The sequence below is a fragment of the Anguilla rostrata genome, chromosome 7 (genome assembly GCF_018555375.3).
Source record: "Anguilla rostrata isolate EN2019 chromosome 7, ASM1855537v3, whole genome shotgun sequence".
NCBI lineage: Eukaryota > Metazoa > Chordata > Actinopteri > Anguilliformes > Anguillidae > Anguilla > Anguilla rostrata.
In genome coordinates this window covers 18699025-18711291 of record NC_057939.1, presented here as the reverse complement: position 1 = coordinate 18711291, position 12267 = coordinate 18699025, and the positions used below count along the sequence as shown (strand labels likewise).

Sequence of the window (12267 nt, the reverse complement as noted above, 5' to 3'; positions counted from 1 at the left end):
TCTAGGGTTCGGAATTTCCAACGCCTTCGCTAGTTCTGTCACCTGATTTTGACAAAAGAGGGCATGATAAATATGAAGTAGGCTACTTGACACAAAATCAAAACCACACTTTGTGCTCCTTTGAGGTAACTGTGTTTTAGTATTATTTTTAAGCCCCAAACTCCCAAAATCTTGATGCGTAGTATTATTGCTGTTGCTCATAGCTACAATGTGTACGCTGTGTCATGTAAAATATGCAATGACCTAATGATTAGAAACAACACCTATTAAAATAACTGCTAAGTTCTAATGTTGAGACGAAATTTATGTTGGTGCTCACATGAATTAACGCGACTTATCTGGGACGATTCTAAGATGATTTTTTTTCTTTGTTTTACCATGTTGTAATCTTCTCTTGCATTTAACCTTTTCTGCCACAAGATGGGACCCTTGCTTTAACATTGTAATTTGACGTTAAGTCAATGGCACCACTGACAACTAAGGTAAACCCGTTATCTTAAATAAATAGTACGTATTTTTATTCTGAATTGAGATACAAATGACAATAGTGTAAAATGTATTTAAACATGATGCTAAGCCTGCGTGGTCATTTTACTTGAAATTGACCATTGTAAAGTCAGTGGAATTTTTTTGCTTTGTTTGCATAACACTGGAGTGAACAAGTCTCACTTCCCTTATTTTCTCATGAACAAATTTGAGTGTCTTTAAAAATCTTTCTTGCAGTCAGTATATTATAATAGCTCAGTTTCACAATTCTAGGTGGTTGTTAGGCCAAATACTTTGTAATGCTGGCAACGTTGTTGGCAGTGCTTTAGGAATAGGCTTGTACCTGTTCAGATCCTAGTTAGGGTACGGCCATTTTACCCTAGGCTGATGCTTTCTACCTGACTTCCACCGATAAATATCAAGACCACAGAGAAGTATAATACTGTGGTATGTAGCACTGCAAGTGGCTCTGGAGAGGAGTTTGCCAAAGCTAACATTGTTTCAATAATTATTCCCCCAGAAGATTACGCTGCCGCCCTGGTTAATGTATATTTGTCTTAATGTCAGAGGCGCATTCTCGGTTTATCAGCCGGCTGCATTCTGCGATGTGTGCAAATTGGTGTTAAGTGCCAGGCAGCCTCCGAGGATGGCTGAGGAATCCAGGCCTGGCACAGCTGCGATCACAAGCGAAGCTGTGTCTAATGTCATGGATCATGGGTTGACAAGTGACCCGTGAGAGTGGGTGGGCTGTCCTCGGTGAGACGAAGATAAACACAGACCGCGGAGGAATCTGAGACGGCTTTGCCCAGACAGGCAGCACACAGACAGCCTGGCATGACAGCCGCGATGAACGGACGCCCAGACAGACTTGCTGACACTGGCCCGTTTTGACGGATGTGCGGGTGGAATGGCTTGTGGCCTTGATGTCGTCTTGGTCCTGTGGGTCAGTGTTGCTAGGGTGACTTCAAAATCCCAAGACAGTCTGACGTAATCTGTCTGCCAACAAAGCCAAAACTATTGCGTTTCAACCACCAAAAGGAAACCCAATGCTTTCAATGACACTTACTGTGGATAAAAAAGACCAAGCTTAAAAATGGCTTCTGACATCAAATTATAAACTAAGGAAACCCAAATCTGGCTCGTTCGCCCCAGTCAATCTTGCTAATGTTTGCTATAAATGGATTTTTAAAATTACATTTACACAATTTAAAAATGGGAAAAGGGCCAAAATTCCAGTACTGCAAGTCAGTGCAGAATGAGTGAAAATAAGAGCCAATATGGCTGGGAAAGTCGAGGCTGGCAACCCTGCTGGAAATCCTATAGGAGCCCTAGAGGTGCCGTTTGGCCACTGGACGATTGACACTTTTGATCACAGCCACTTAAAGTTCTCATTCAATCAGTGATGCCCATTAAGCAATTAAGACTGGTGTTGGAAGGAGGAGCAGACCTCCTTGAATCTCAAGTGGTCGCTCTGATATTAGCTGCTATAGTTCCTTCCTTATACAATATGCTATGCAAAGGAAGGAAACACTCAGGTTGAATGGGAACCATAATCTTTGAAGTGCATGTTTATCAAGCTCAAATGATCCTGCTTTATTCAACATATATTTTTGAGTGTGTTTGTACAAAAATGTTATTTTGATAATTCTTTATTGACCTCGTTCTGTTATCAGGAATGATTCATCCATCAAATGCAACAATAATGTGATGTTTTGATGCTTATATTGATCAAATCTATCAAAGAGCTGTGTCTAACCTTACCTAACAGTAACATGCAATTATTATTTATTGATTGCTTATAAGGGTCTTGCCCTCCTGTACTGTACAGTAATATACAAAACAGATGTCACCAGCAGACTATTGAAATTACAACGTGACCCGTTTCAGTGCTCCAGATGAGTGATTCACATAAAACAAAAGCCAGTCAAAGCACTGCAGACAATGGGACCACGTTTCCTGAAAATGTGCTCGTTTGCTTCCAATATGGCAGAAAACCTTCCCTGTCCACGCTGTCCCACACGGCAACTCAGGCCTCCTAAATTACTTACTGTCCGCTCTATACCCTCTACAAAGGGATAGTTCTTCAAAGCTAGCATTGAAGTGCCATTGTTTGAAGAAGGCTTTTATTTCGGATGGAGTGTGGAACTAATGAAAAAAGCGACGAAAAGCTCAGCCGTTTAATCCGTTTTTCTGGAAGCGCGGTCCGCGCTTATGCAAATCTGGCCCGAGTCTTCCGTGCTGTGACGCGGGACGGGGTCTTTCTCCGGTTTTTTGGGTTTCCTCGTATTGTCTGACGGCCGAGCCTGTTCCAGCCGGTTCCTCTGTCGCTGGTGACAGGCAGATGTTTGCGCATTTTTTGTTTATAATCGGTAGCCGTGGTCCGGTATAGGAACTACTTCCTTAACCTTGGAGGAACCCGGACAGAAATGACTCTCGGGGGCTGGAATTGCAATTATGTGGAAATCTAAATCTGACAGAGTAGTAGACCACGCTGGTCTGGCCCGCTGCAGAGTCGGGGAGAAGTTTTTTTGGACGTGCCCCTGCGCGGTAATTGGGAGTGCTAAAAAAAGGGAGACATGTCATTTTGTAAGCCTCTGTAACGGACCAGAATAATAGTGATGGACCCAGCGGGCTTGCCTGGAGTGGGCGGCCCAGAGAATGTCTCTTTCTCTCACTCTCTCTCTTACCCTCTCGCCCTCTCTCTCCCTCTTTCTCTCTCTGTCACCCTCTCTTCCTCTCTCTCTCTCTCTCTCTCTCTTGCTCTCGCTCTCTATCTCTCTGTCATACCCCCTCTCCCTCTCTCTTTCTCTCGCCCTGTGGACAGTCCCTGCTGCCACATCTGCAGTCCAGGCCCAGTGCTGCAGCCACTGTCTGCTCTGAGGGCGCCTCCCCAGCTCGGCTCTGTTGAACTCTGCGCCACTTCGAGCTGATGAACGTGGGAAATACACAAGTACACACGCTGGCTTTCCGGCTTCACTTCTGTATTTGTTTCTTTTTCAAGAAAAAAAAAACATGTTTCACAAAAACACATAATTGACAGATACTGCAGGTATTTATTGACTAAAACATGTCTCACTGGATGTACAATCTCAGTGGCTCATTGTTTATCTGTCTGAAAGAAACACCCTGAGGCCAGAGTTGTATGCGATCCCACCGTACAGTGTGCATGTGCAGTGTGTTCCTGGATAAATCATTTGCACCCTCTGGTCAATGTACTTTACATGTGACTTGTAGAAGTCTCGTCTGGCTGTGTTATTCTCTGGAGGTTCCAGAAGGACTGGCTCACATGTTTGCTTTATGACTTCCCTTTGCTGTTCTATCAGGCAGTGTTTTTCTAGCTATCAACCTGCGGGTTTCCTCTCGCTGGTCACATTTGGTTGTGTCTTAATAAAACAAAAAATATAGAGAGAAGAGTATGATGTGATGGCAAGCACTTCGATATAGAGAAAAGCCTCACAGAATGCGATATAAAAGACATAAGCCTGCAAGCTGTAGAAAGAAAGAAAAAGTTTTGCCTTTAAAAGGGATGTGTTTGGAAGCATGCCACTGTACCATTTTATGTGACCCGAAGGCAGCTATTTGAAGGCTTTCGAAAGCAAGCAATTCCTTGCTCACCTTTTCAGGTTGTTCTGGAAAACTTCGCAGGGGCGTGTACAGCCACGCGCATACCAAGAGGACGTGCAGCCACACATACGCGCAGTCAGCACCTGGGCCCGGGATGAAGGCCCGAGACGAACTACCGAACAAAGAGGGAAAGTGATTTTGAAACGGCCTTTCTCCCCCACTGCGCAGGGGGACCGGGCTGGGACCCCGCGGTTGTATAATGTGTTTTCCCACAGAGCGGGCGGCTGGGCAGGCAGGCGGGCGTGCGGGGATGACGGTGCAGGCTGCGGAACAGGGCGTCGTGTGTTCTGGAGAGCTCCGCTCGTCCGCGGGGTTTGTCGGGGCTTGTCAGAGCGCATTCCTCAGCTCAGCTGCTCGGCGCTGCGTTCCCGCTGCATTCCACAGCCCGGGAGAACCCAGCCTGGATTCTCTGCTCCCACACGCTGATACGGCGCGTGCATCATGCATGCTCACACACACACACACACACACAGGCGCACATACAGACACACATACACACACACATACATACACACATATACCACACACATACATGCATATAGACACATACACACACACACATACATGCATATAGACACACACACACACACACATACATGCATATAGACACATATACACACTCACACACACATGCGTGCGCACACACATATATACACACGTGCACACATACACATGCACACATGCACACACCCACATACACACATACGTACACCCATGCTGATGCACACACATACCGCACAGATATGCTCGCACATGCAATGTATACATGCACATCTATGTTTGCATACATAGCATATACACATATGACCCACACACACACATAAATGTTTATTCCAGTCCATACAAACAGACATACACAAGTATGTCCATGTCATGCAAACATACACTTACATACACACATATCTATATGCAATCATGTACACACATGCATACACACAATCACACACAATTATTAGGTCCACCTGTTTCCAATCCTTTGCCCCCTTCTTTCCCATACACTAGGGATATTTTATTATTCATAAACCATCCTATTTATGAAGCAAAATATGAATAGGATGTATTGTACATGTGTAGATTCCCTCTCAGAATATGCATGGCTATTATTTATTATTCTGTCGTTAGTGGGAGGTGTGCTGCCACTATGCAGATGTGGGTCTGTAGAGTCACCATTTCTGATGCATCAGAATAATACTTTTTTTCTCCTCAACGATCAACAGGCCAAGTGTGCATCTACATCAATGGCTGCGTTTGGACCCTGGGCAGCCTGTTAAATGGCCCTGGGCTTTGGGGCTTGAGAAGGTAAATATGCTTATGCTGCATTGCAGAGCATGTGCTGGTCTATGCATGTTCTGAAGCATTGCACTTGAGCCTCCATGTGTATTTCGGCTGGACCAATGACAAGAAACACATCACTAACAAATGAGACAAGGACTCCTCAGGCAGTATCTTAACGTGTGCTCAAAGCTCATGTTATTTTCATGCACAGGAATTTTACCTGTAACTGTGCAGCTCTCCAACAGAAGTTTTGAGAAGCACAAGGAATGCTGGGAAACCCAGGGTTTCCACTTTCAGATGGAAATTTCACAAAAAATCTATTGATACCGAGAAAATATCTGATGATTTGTCATGCCGTTTGATGTTTATCGGGTTGCTTGAATTGGAACATTCCACTTGAAATTAGTTTGTCGGGCTTTAAATCCCTATGATTGGTAACCTCATAAACCTCACAGGCACTACAAGAGCTCCTGTGAATCATCACAGTAAAAGACAGAATATTTACTGCAGAGTCCTTGGACAGCCCCACAATCAAACAAGCAGAGTTTTGTGTGCCACTAATTACATTACGATGAAAATCTGAAGTATGTCATTTCATGAGAACATATGAATGTTTCAGATTCAGTTCTGTGGGGGTGCAGTATTTTCTAGGAAATTCCTTTTCAGCAATCATTGTGCCTTTCAACCCAGTCATGCCTTTGCGTTAAACCCATTTTGTAATTTCTGGCTAAAAATGAATTGTGTATCTTAAAGAGGAAAGCAAACACTGCACAGGGAACATACTGTCTAGATTCTAGGGAGGCTGCCAGATCCTCCATTGCCCAATTCACCTCCCTAACTCAATTAGCCAATCCTGAGTAGCTCCTGGTCTGTGAAGAGTCCATCCTTGTGTTCTGTGTTTGCGGGTGTGCTTGTGTGTAATGTTTTTGAATGTTTGTGTGTATGTTTATGTGTTGTTTGTGTGGAGTGTTTCTGTGTCGTCCGTGGGGGGGGGGGGTGTTTGCACTTGTTTTTGTACGCATTGTTTGCCTGGGGTTGCCACATATGTTGCCTGTGTGTGGTTTAACGTGGTTGCATGTTTGTGTGTGTTTTCGCTGTGGGTTGTTTGCGTGCGCGTTTGCACGGCACGTGTTATTCCTATGCGTTGTTTGCGGCACGGTTGCATGTTTTCATGTTGTCTGGCTCTGGGCTCCAGCCTGTGGTGAGGTCATCGGGATGAGCGGCGCGTCTCTCCTAACCTCCGGCACCGCCCCCACTGTGGCAGGGGTGGGGTGCGGGGCTCTGCAGAAAGGGCTGGGCCCGGCTTCTGGAGCTTGGGCAAGATGGGTGCCGCTGCATTACTCACCCTGAACCTGCTGTGGGGCGGCAACAGCAGCGGCGCAGCGAAGGAATGCTCTCAGGTACCATTCCAGTTCTCTCTGAAAGGAGGAGGTCAGTGGCAATAGGCTGCAGAGGGGAAGGATAACTGCTTTATCTGCTCTCTCAGTATCTAGACAATGTGAAAAAAGTAGTGTCTTTATCAGTCATATACATGTCTTATTAATCACACACATCTTTAAAATGTATGTACAGTACAAAATATAAATTCTTTTTATGCTTTTGTGACCTCTGTTTAATTGTGCATATACATGGTGCTGATACGTTTAAGCTAAATATAACTGAGCCAAGTGTTGTAGTCACAGTGCATAATCTGGAATTGCCTAGTTGGGTTGAGCAAATTGAAAAGCAAAATGTTAAGGTTTCCATCTGTATCAGTCAAAAATCACAGGACATCACTTTGACCCGGAATCTGAAGTACCCTGTTTCCTGGGCGAGAGGCTGCATTGTATTAATACAGAGAACCTTGGCAGATTCCTGTGAAGCCTTTGCTTGCTTGACCTGTTTTCAATCATCTGTGAAAGAAGAAGAGGCGATGCCGCCTTAGCTTCCTCCTCACATTGTGTGGCATGAATCATTTACCAGCCACCTCACCTCCCAGCCCCAGCCCGGCTCCCCTGCCCCAGCCCCAGCCCGGCACCCCTGCCCCAGCCCCAGCCCCAGCCCCAGCCCCTGCCCCTGCCCCAGCCCGGCTCCCCAGCCCCAGCCCCAGCCGGGCTCCCCAGCCCCAGCCCCAGCCCGGCTCCTCTGCCCCAGCCCCGGCGCTAGCTCACGCACTTATGAGATTAGGAAGCCTTGCATCACATCCCTGAGAAATATCCTGGGCTTTTGGAAATGGGAAGCCTGCATTGACTGGCACGAGGGCCTCCTTCTGTTTAACTATCTCCAAACTCGCTGTGCTGGGCTGAAGATGTGGCTGCTATCCACACATCCAGTCTGCATCGCCTTCGGATCATGATATTAACAATAAGCAAAATGATATAATAATACTGCAAGGATGGTGCCAAAATATGCATCAGTTGTGATTGAGAAGGAATGTTCTTTAGACAATGCTCTTTTGTTTTCGATAGACATCTGATAACAACAAATATTAATAATAATAATAATAATTATTATTATTATTATAATTGTTATTAATATTATTATTATACATTGTATTCATTGGACACCTTTCATATGCCCAAAAATACTATTCAATCCAAAACAACAATATAAAAAGAGGAGCAGTTATTGTAGCACTGAATTCTCTTTTCTATCAAGTAAAAAAAAATTAAATTAAATAAAATCTCACTGTTTCTCCAGGATGCTTTCAATCAGAGGGACTAACATGGCTATCCTGTTCAGAATGACTCATGAATGAGAGAGCACTGAATCACATGCCCTGCATACACCTTCAGTTTCAGTTTGGCTGTGTGAGTCCGCTTTTGGCTAAACTCCCTTTTTGAAACATTTCCTTGTGCCTGGCAAAGGAACAGGAGGACAGAGATGTGAAATGAAAGGGAAAAGAAAGGTTGTGCTGTGATACATCAGCGGGGTCATGCCTGTCTGTCTGATTCACGCTACACACGCATGACCTGACCCCCTGGCATGTCCACAGGGTGACATCACAAGTCTGTGTTTTCATCTCCGGTTTCCCGGTTGTGCCTTTTTTAATATCTCAGACAAGTGTACCTCCCCTGGGAATCTTTTTGAAAGGCGCTATACACAAATGGCGAATTACATCTTAAAGCACCGTGACCTTCACTGAGTGGTGGAAACAGTCTAGGTCAAAAATCACAGGTCAGTTCAGAAGTCCGGCCTGTTTTTCAAAGGACCCTGTATGCATTACTTGAATTCAATTTATGTTGCACATGATGTGAAGTTACATAAATAACAAAAAGTTTTTTTGAATTTTTTTTTCCTTTTGCAATATTTACTTGGCTATACATGGCAATCCAGGTCAAGGTCTCTCACAAATGAATCTGAAACATCTCTTTGAGACACAAAGGGAACATGTCATTTTCCCTTTTGAAAGCACATCGCTTGCATTAAGATATCTCTTTTTGGGACGTATGACCAAAGGTGTCGTGTATAGATGTGTGTGTGTGTGTGTGTGATGGTAGACTATAATACAATTATTAATTCCTTGATGGAGCAGCAAAGTAACATTTATGCCAAGCAAAGGTTCCTGAGCCACAGTGTAATCTGCCCTTGCAGCAATCATACAGCTTCTGGATGTTTCATTAATAAGCATAATACAGCTCATTACATCAGCTAATTATGTCATCACAAAATTATTTTTGAAGGGAGTTACTAGTCATGTTAATATCATACATTTTGGAGAACTTGATCGCTCTCAGTTTTTATGCAGCTTGCAACTGTGCTGGAGCTAATGCATGGGAGAAAAAAACTAAGTCACAATTTTATTTATAGTTAATTACAGGTTGGGTGTTGCTGTCATCAGATTATAGCCAAGCAGGGAGCTGTTTACCAGCTTCTCCTCTTTTAGAAAAGCACTGACTGTGAGAGACAATTCAGGGGCGGGGGGTGGGTGAAAAAATGCTCCAGATGAAGAGGGGCATACCAAATAAACGACTGTGAGCTACCCTTCGTCCTCTTTCTAGGTTATACTGAATGTGTCGTTGTATGCTGTCACCCACTGTCCCAATTCAGCCATTCAGAAGACAGAAGCGCTCCTGCTGTGCAAACGATACCCCCCATCAAAATCCGCTCTTCCGTCCACACAAACAAGAGCCCCCCCCAAAAAATGTCTGCGTTCCCAGCATATCAAAGACCAGTGGCAGTTCCTGCCATAACAAACAGCTGGAGTCAAGTCAATGCTAGTCCAGAATGGCCACTGGTGTCATTAACCTTTTAAGACGTAATACCACAAATATGTAATTAGAATGTTCTCAACTGACCATTCTAATGCCAGTGTAACAATCATTACTGTTAATTGAAAGCAATGAGTTCTAGAACACGTACTCAGAACTTCAAAAAAAGAAAAAGAAATCCAAAAAACCAACTCCAATTAATAGTGAGTTAATAGTGACCTGAAATGAGAAGGAAAGGAGAAATCTCTATGATGCTTCCTTGGATGTAGATTCTGTGATACTGATGCCACCACACAACCCCATACAATAAGACTGCACGTTCCACATTTTCAGGTTTTTTGTTGTTAATTTTTCTTTTAGGCTATATGTCTTATATAAATCCGTCCTGAGTGTTCAATTGTCCACCTATCGCCAGCAAAGTTTTGGGACAGAGGGAGGACTGAGCTGAACACCAGATCGATAAATGAAGGGGGAGTAAAGAAAGAGATGGTTCCTCGCTCCTTTTGGCTGAGGTGTTTTGAGGCTGTTTTCTGAATTCTAATGGTGCCTCTTTCAGCAGTAAAGTGCCTGGTGCCTAGGCCAGTCTGCCTCTCTTTAAAACAAACTGGCTCCTTGACAGCTTGGCTCTACAACGTCCATCAACTTGCCTCAATGATGGTTTTGTTGTCATTGATAGACCCTAAGGAAAGTAGGGGGATCACTCCTTTCTGGGGTCTGCTAGAGTACAGCCCTACTTGAGTCTTTCTTGGATGTGGGAGCAACTGAAAGCAATTAATCATGAAAGAAGCTTTATTTTGTTCTTGTCTCGCAATAACTCAATTCAAAACCTAAATCTGGCATAATTCTCCCTGTAATGTATGCTGCAAGAAAATAATTGCTTTTTCCCTGCTATGTTCAGTATGTTAAATAGACTTCACTACAGGACAAATAATGCATTTATATATGTATGTATGCATGTATTTGCTCATTACCATTAAATTTCAAAGCCCTTCTACACACTATTTTTCAAATACCATGATTCAGGATGATACTTCAGTGTTTCAAATATATAAGTAATCTTTTTTAGTTTGATTGCTGTGTTCTTATTCTAAAAGAAATGATTGCTGTCTGTTGGTTGATGCATTAAATAAGTCAGAGAACTCTATGGTAATTTGTCTTCATGGAAGTGTTTTTGTACAATTTTGTACATCATCTTTGTATTTGTTTATCTACCTTTTGTTAAAGTGATCAAGGATTGATAGCAGCAATCAGCACAGACATAATATTATTCATCATGAGTAAGTTAGCTAAATCTTTACCACAGTGATGGAAAATCAAAAACCTGGAGAAAGAAAGGAACAACACATGATCCAAAGCATACCACCTCATCTGTGAAATATGAAGGAGGTAGCGTCATGGCTGGGGCATGTATGACTGCTTCTGGAACAAGCCCACTCTTCTTTATTAATGATGTAACAGAAGACAGCTACAGTAGGATGAATTCGTAAGAGTACAGAGTACAGACAGATTTTGCCTGGCTATGTACAAAGAAATTCCTCCAACCTCATTGGCTGGCACTTCAGCCTGCAGCAGGGCAATGACCCCAAACACACTGCCTACACAACCAAAGGGATTCAGCATTCATCAATGGGAAGAAGTGGAAAGTTTTGAACTGGCCGAGTCAGTCACCTGATTTAAATCCAATTGAGCATTCATTTCACTTACTGAAGGGGAAACTGAAGACAGAAACCCCTTGAAACAAAGATCAGCTGAAAGCTGCTGCAGTGAAGGCCTGGAAAGGCATTTCCAATGACGTCAGTCGGTCGTGGCCTTAATGGAATTATTGCATTTAAGGACTGCGCAACCAAATAGGCTACACTTCATTGCTTTGATTTCCTTTTTCAAGTTCATCTGTTAACTTCATTTTGCACAGCTGAAAATGGAGGGACTCAACATAAAAACAGTTTTTTCTGTACAATGGTAAAAATATAATCATGAAAATAACATGAAATAAAAGATGATTGTAATTTTGTCTCATATTCATCTTTTGATGTCAAGTCCAAATGCCTTAAGTATATAACAAAGTTTAATTTCACTCTATGGTTACTATACTATACTCTACTATCATGTATATACAAATTAAAGGAAAAACCTGAATAAATGAGTGGAGAAGCATAAAGAGTACAGATGCTTCCATACAGGTAATAATACAGCATAATACAGTTAAGTAATGAACATCCTATCATGCTCTGTGGCATGTATAAAAATACTAAGCAGGCCCAGTTGACCTCAATTTTGGATCAAGATGGCAAGAGGAAATGATCTAAGTGACTTTTAAAGAGGGTTCATTACTGGGGCACAGATGGCAGGAGCTTCAGTCACAACGACAGCTCAACTGGCAAGTGTTTCAATAGGAACAGTGACTAAAGTGGTATCTGAATTTAGATATACGTGAAAGGCATCAGTAAACTGGGTCGGAAATTGTGGTAGAAAGCACACATTTGATGACCGTGATGCTCGTGCATTAGTGCGATATGTTAAGAAAAAAAGAAGAGCAAGTCTTCCTCAGGTGACTGAGAATGTCAATGCAGGAGGTGATCAGACAAGAACAGTTTATCGACAGCTACATAGACAGGGATATTATAGTAGGGTTGCAGTTCATAAACTCCTCATTACAAAGACGAATACACATTTGAAAGTTCAGTTCAGTGGT

At 43.1% G+C, this 12267-nt stretch overlaps 1 long non-coding RNA gene across 1 annotated transcript; it reads left to right on the top strand.

Annotated features, from left to right (window-relative positions):
• Positions 1-46: 46 nt before the first annotated feature.
• Positions 47-11579, top strand: LOC135259276 (uncharacterized). Its single transcript, XR_010331228.1, has 3 exons — positions 47-125; positions 5328-5409; positions 9366-11579. It is a non-coding gene; the product is annotated as an uncharacterized LOC135259276 (long non-coding RNA).
• The last annotated feature ends 688 nt before the right edge of the window (positions 11580-12267 follow it).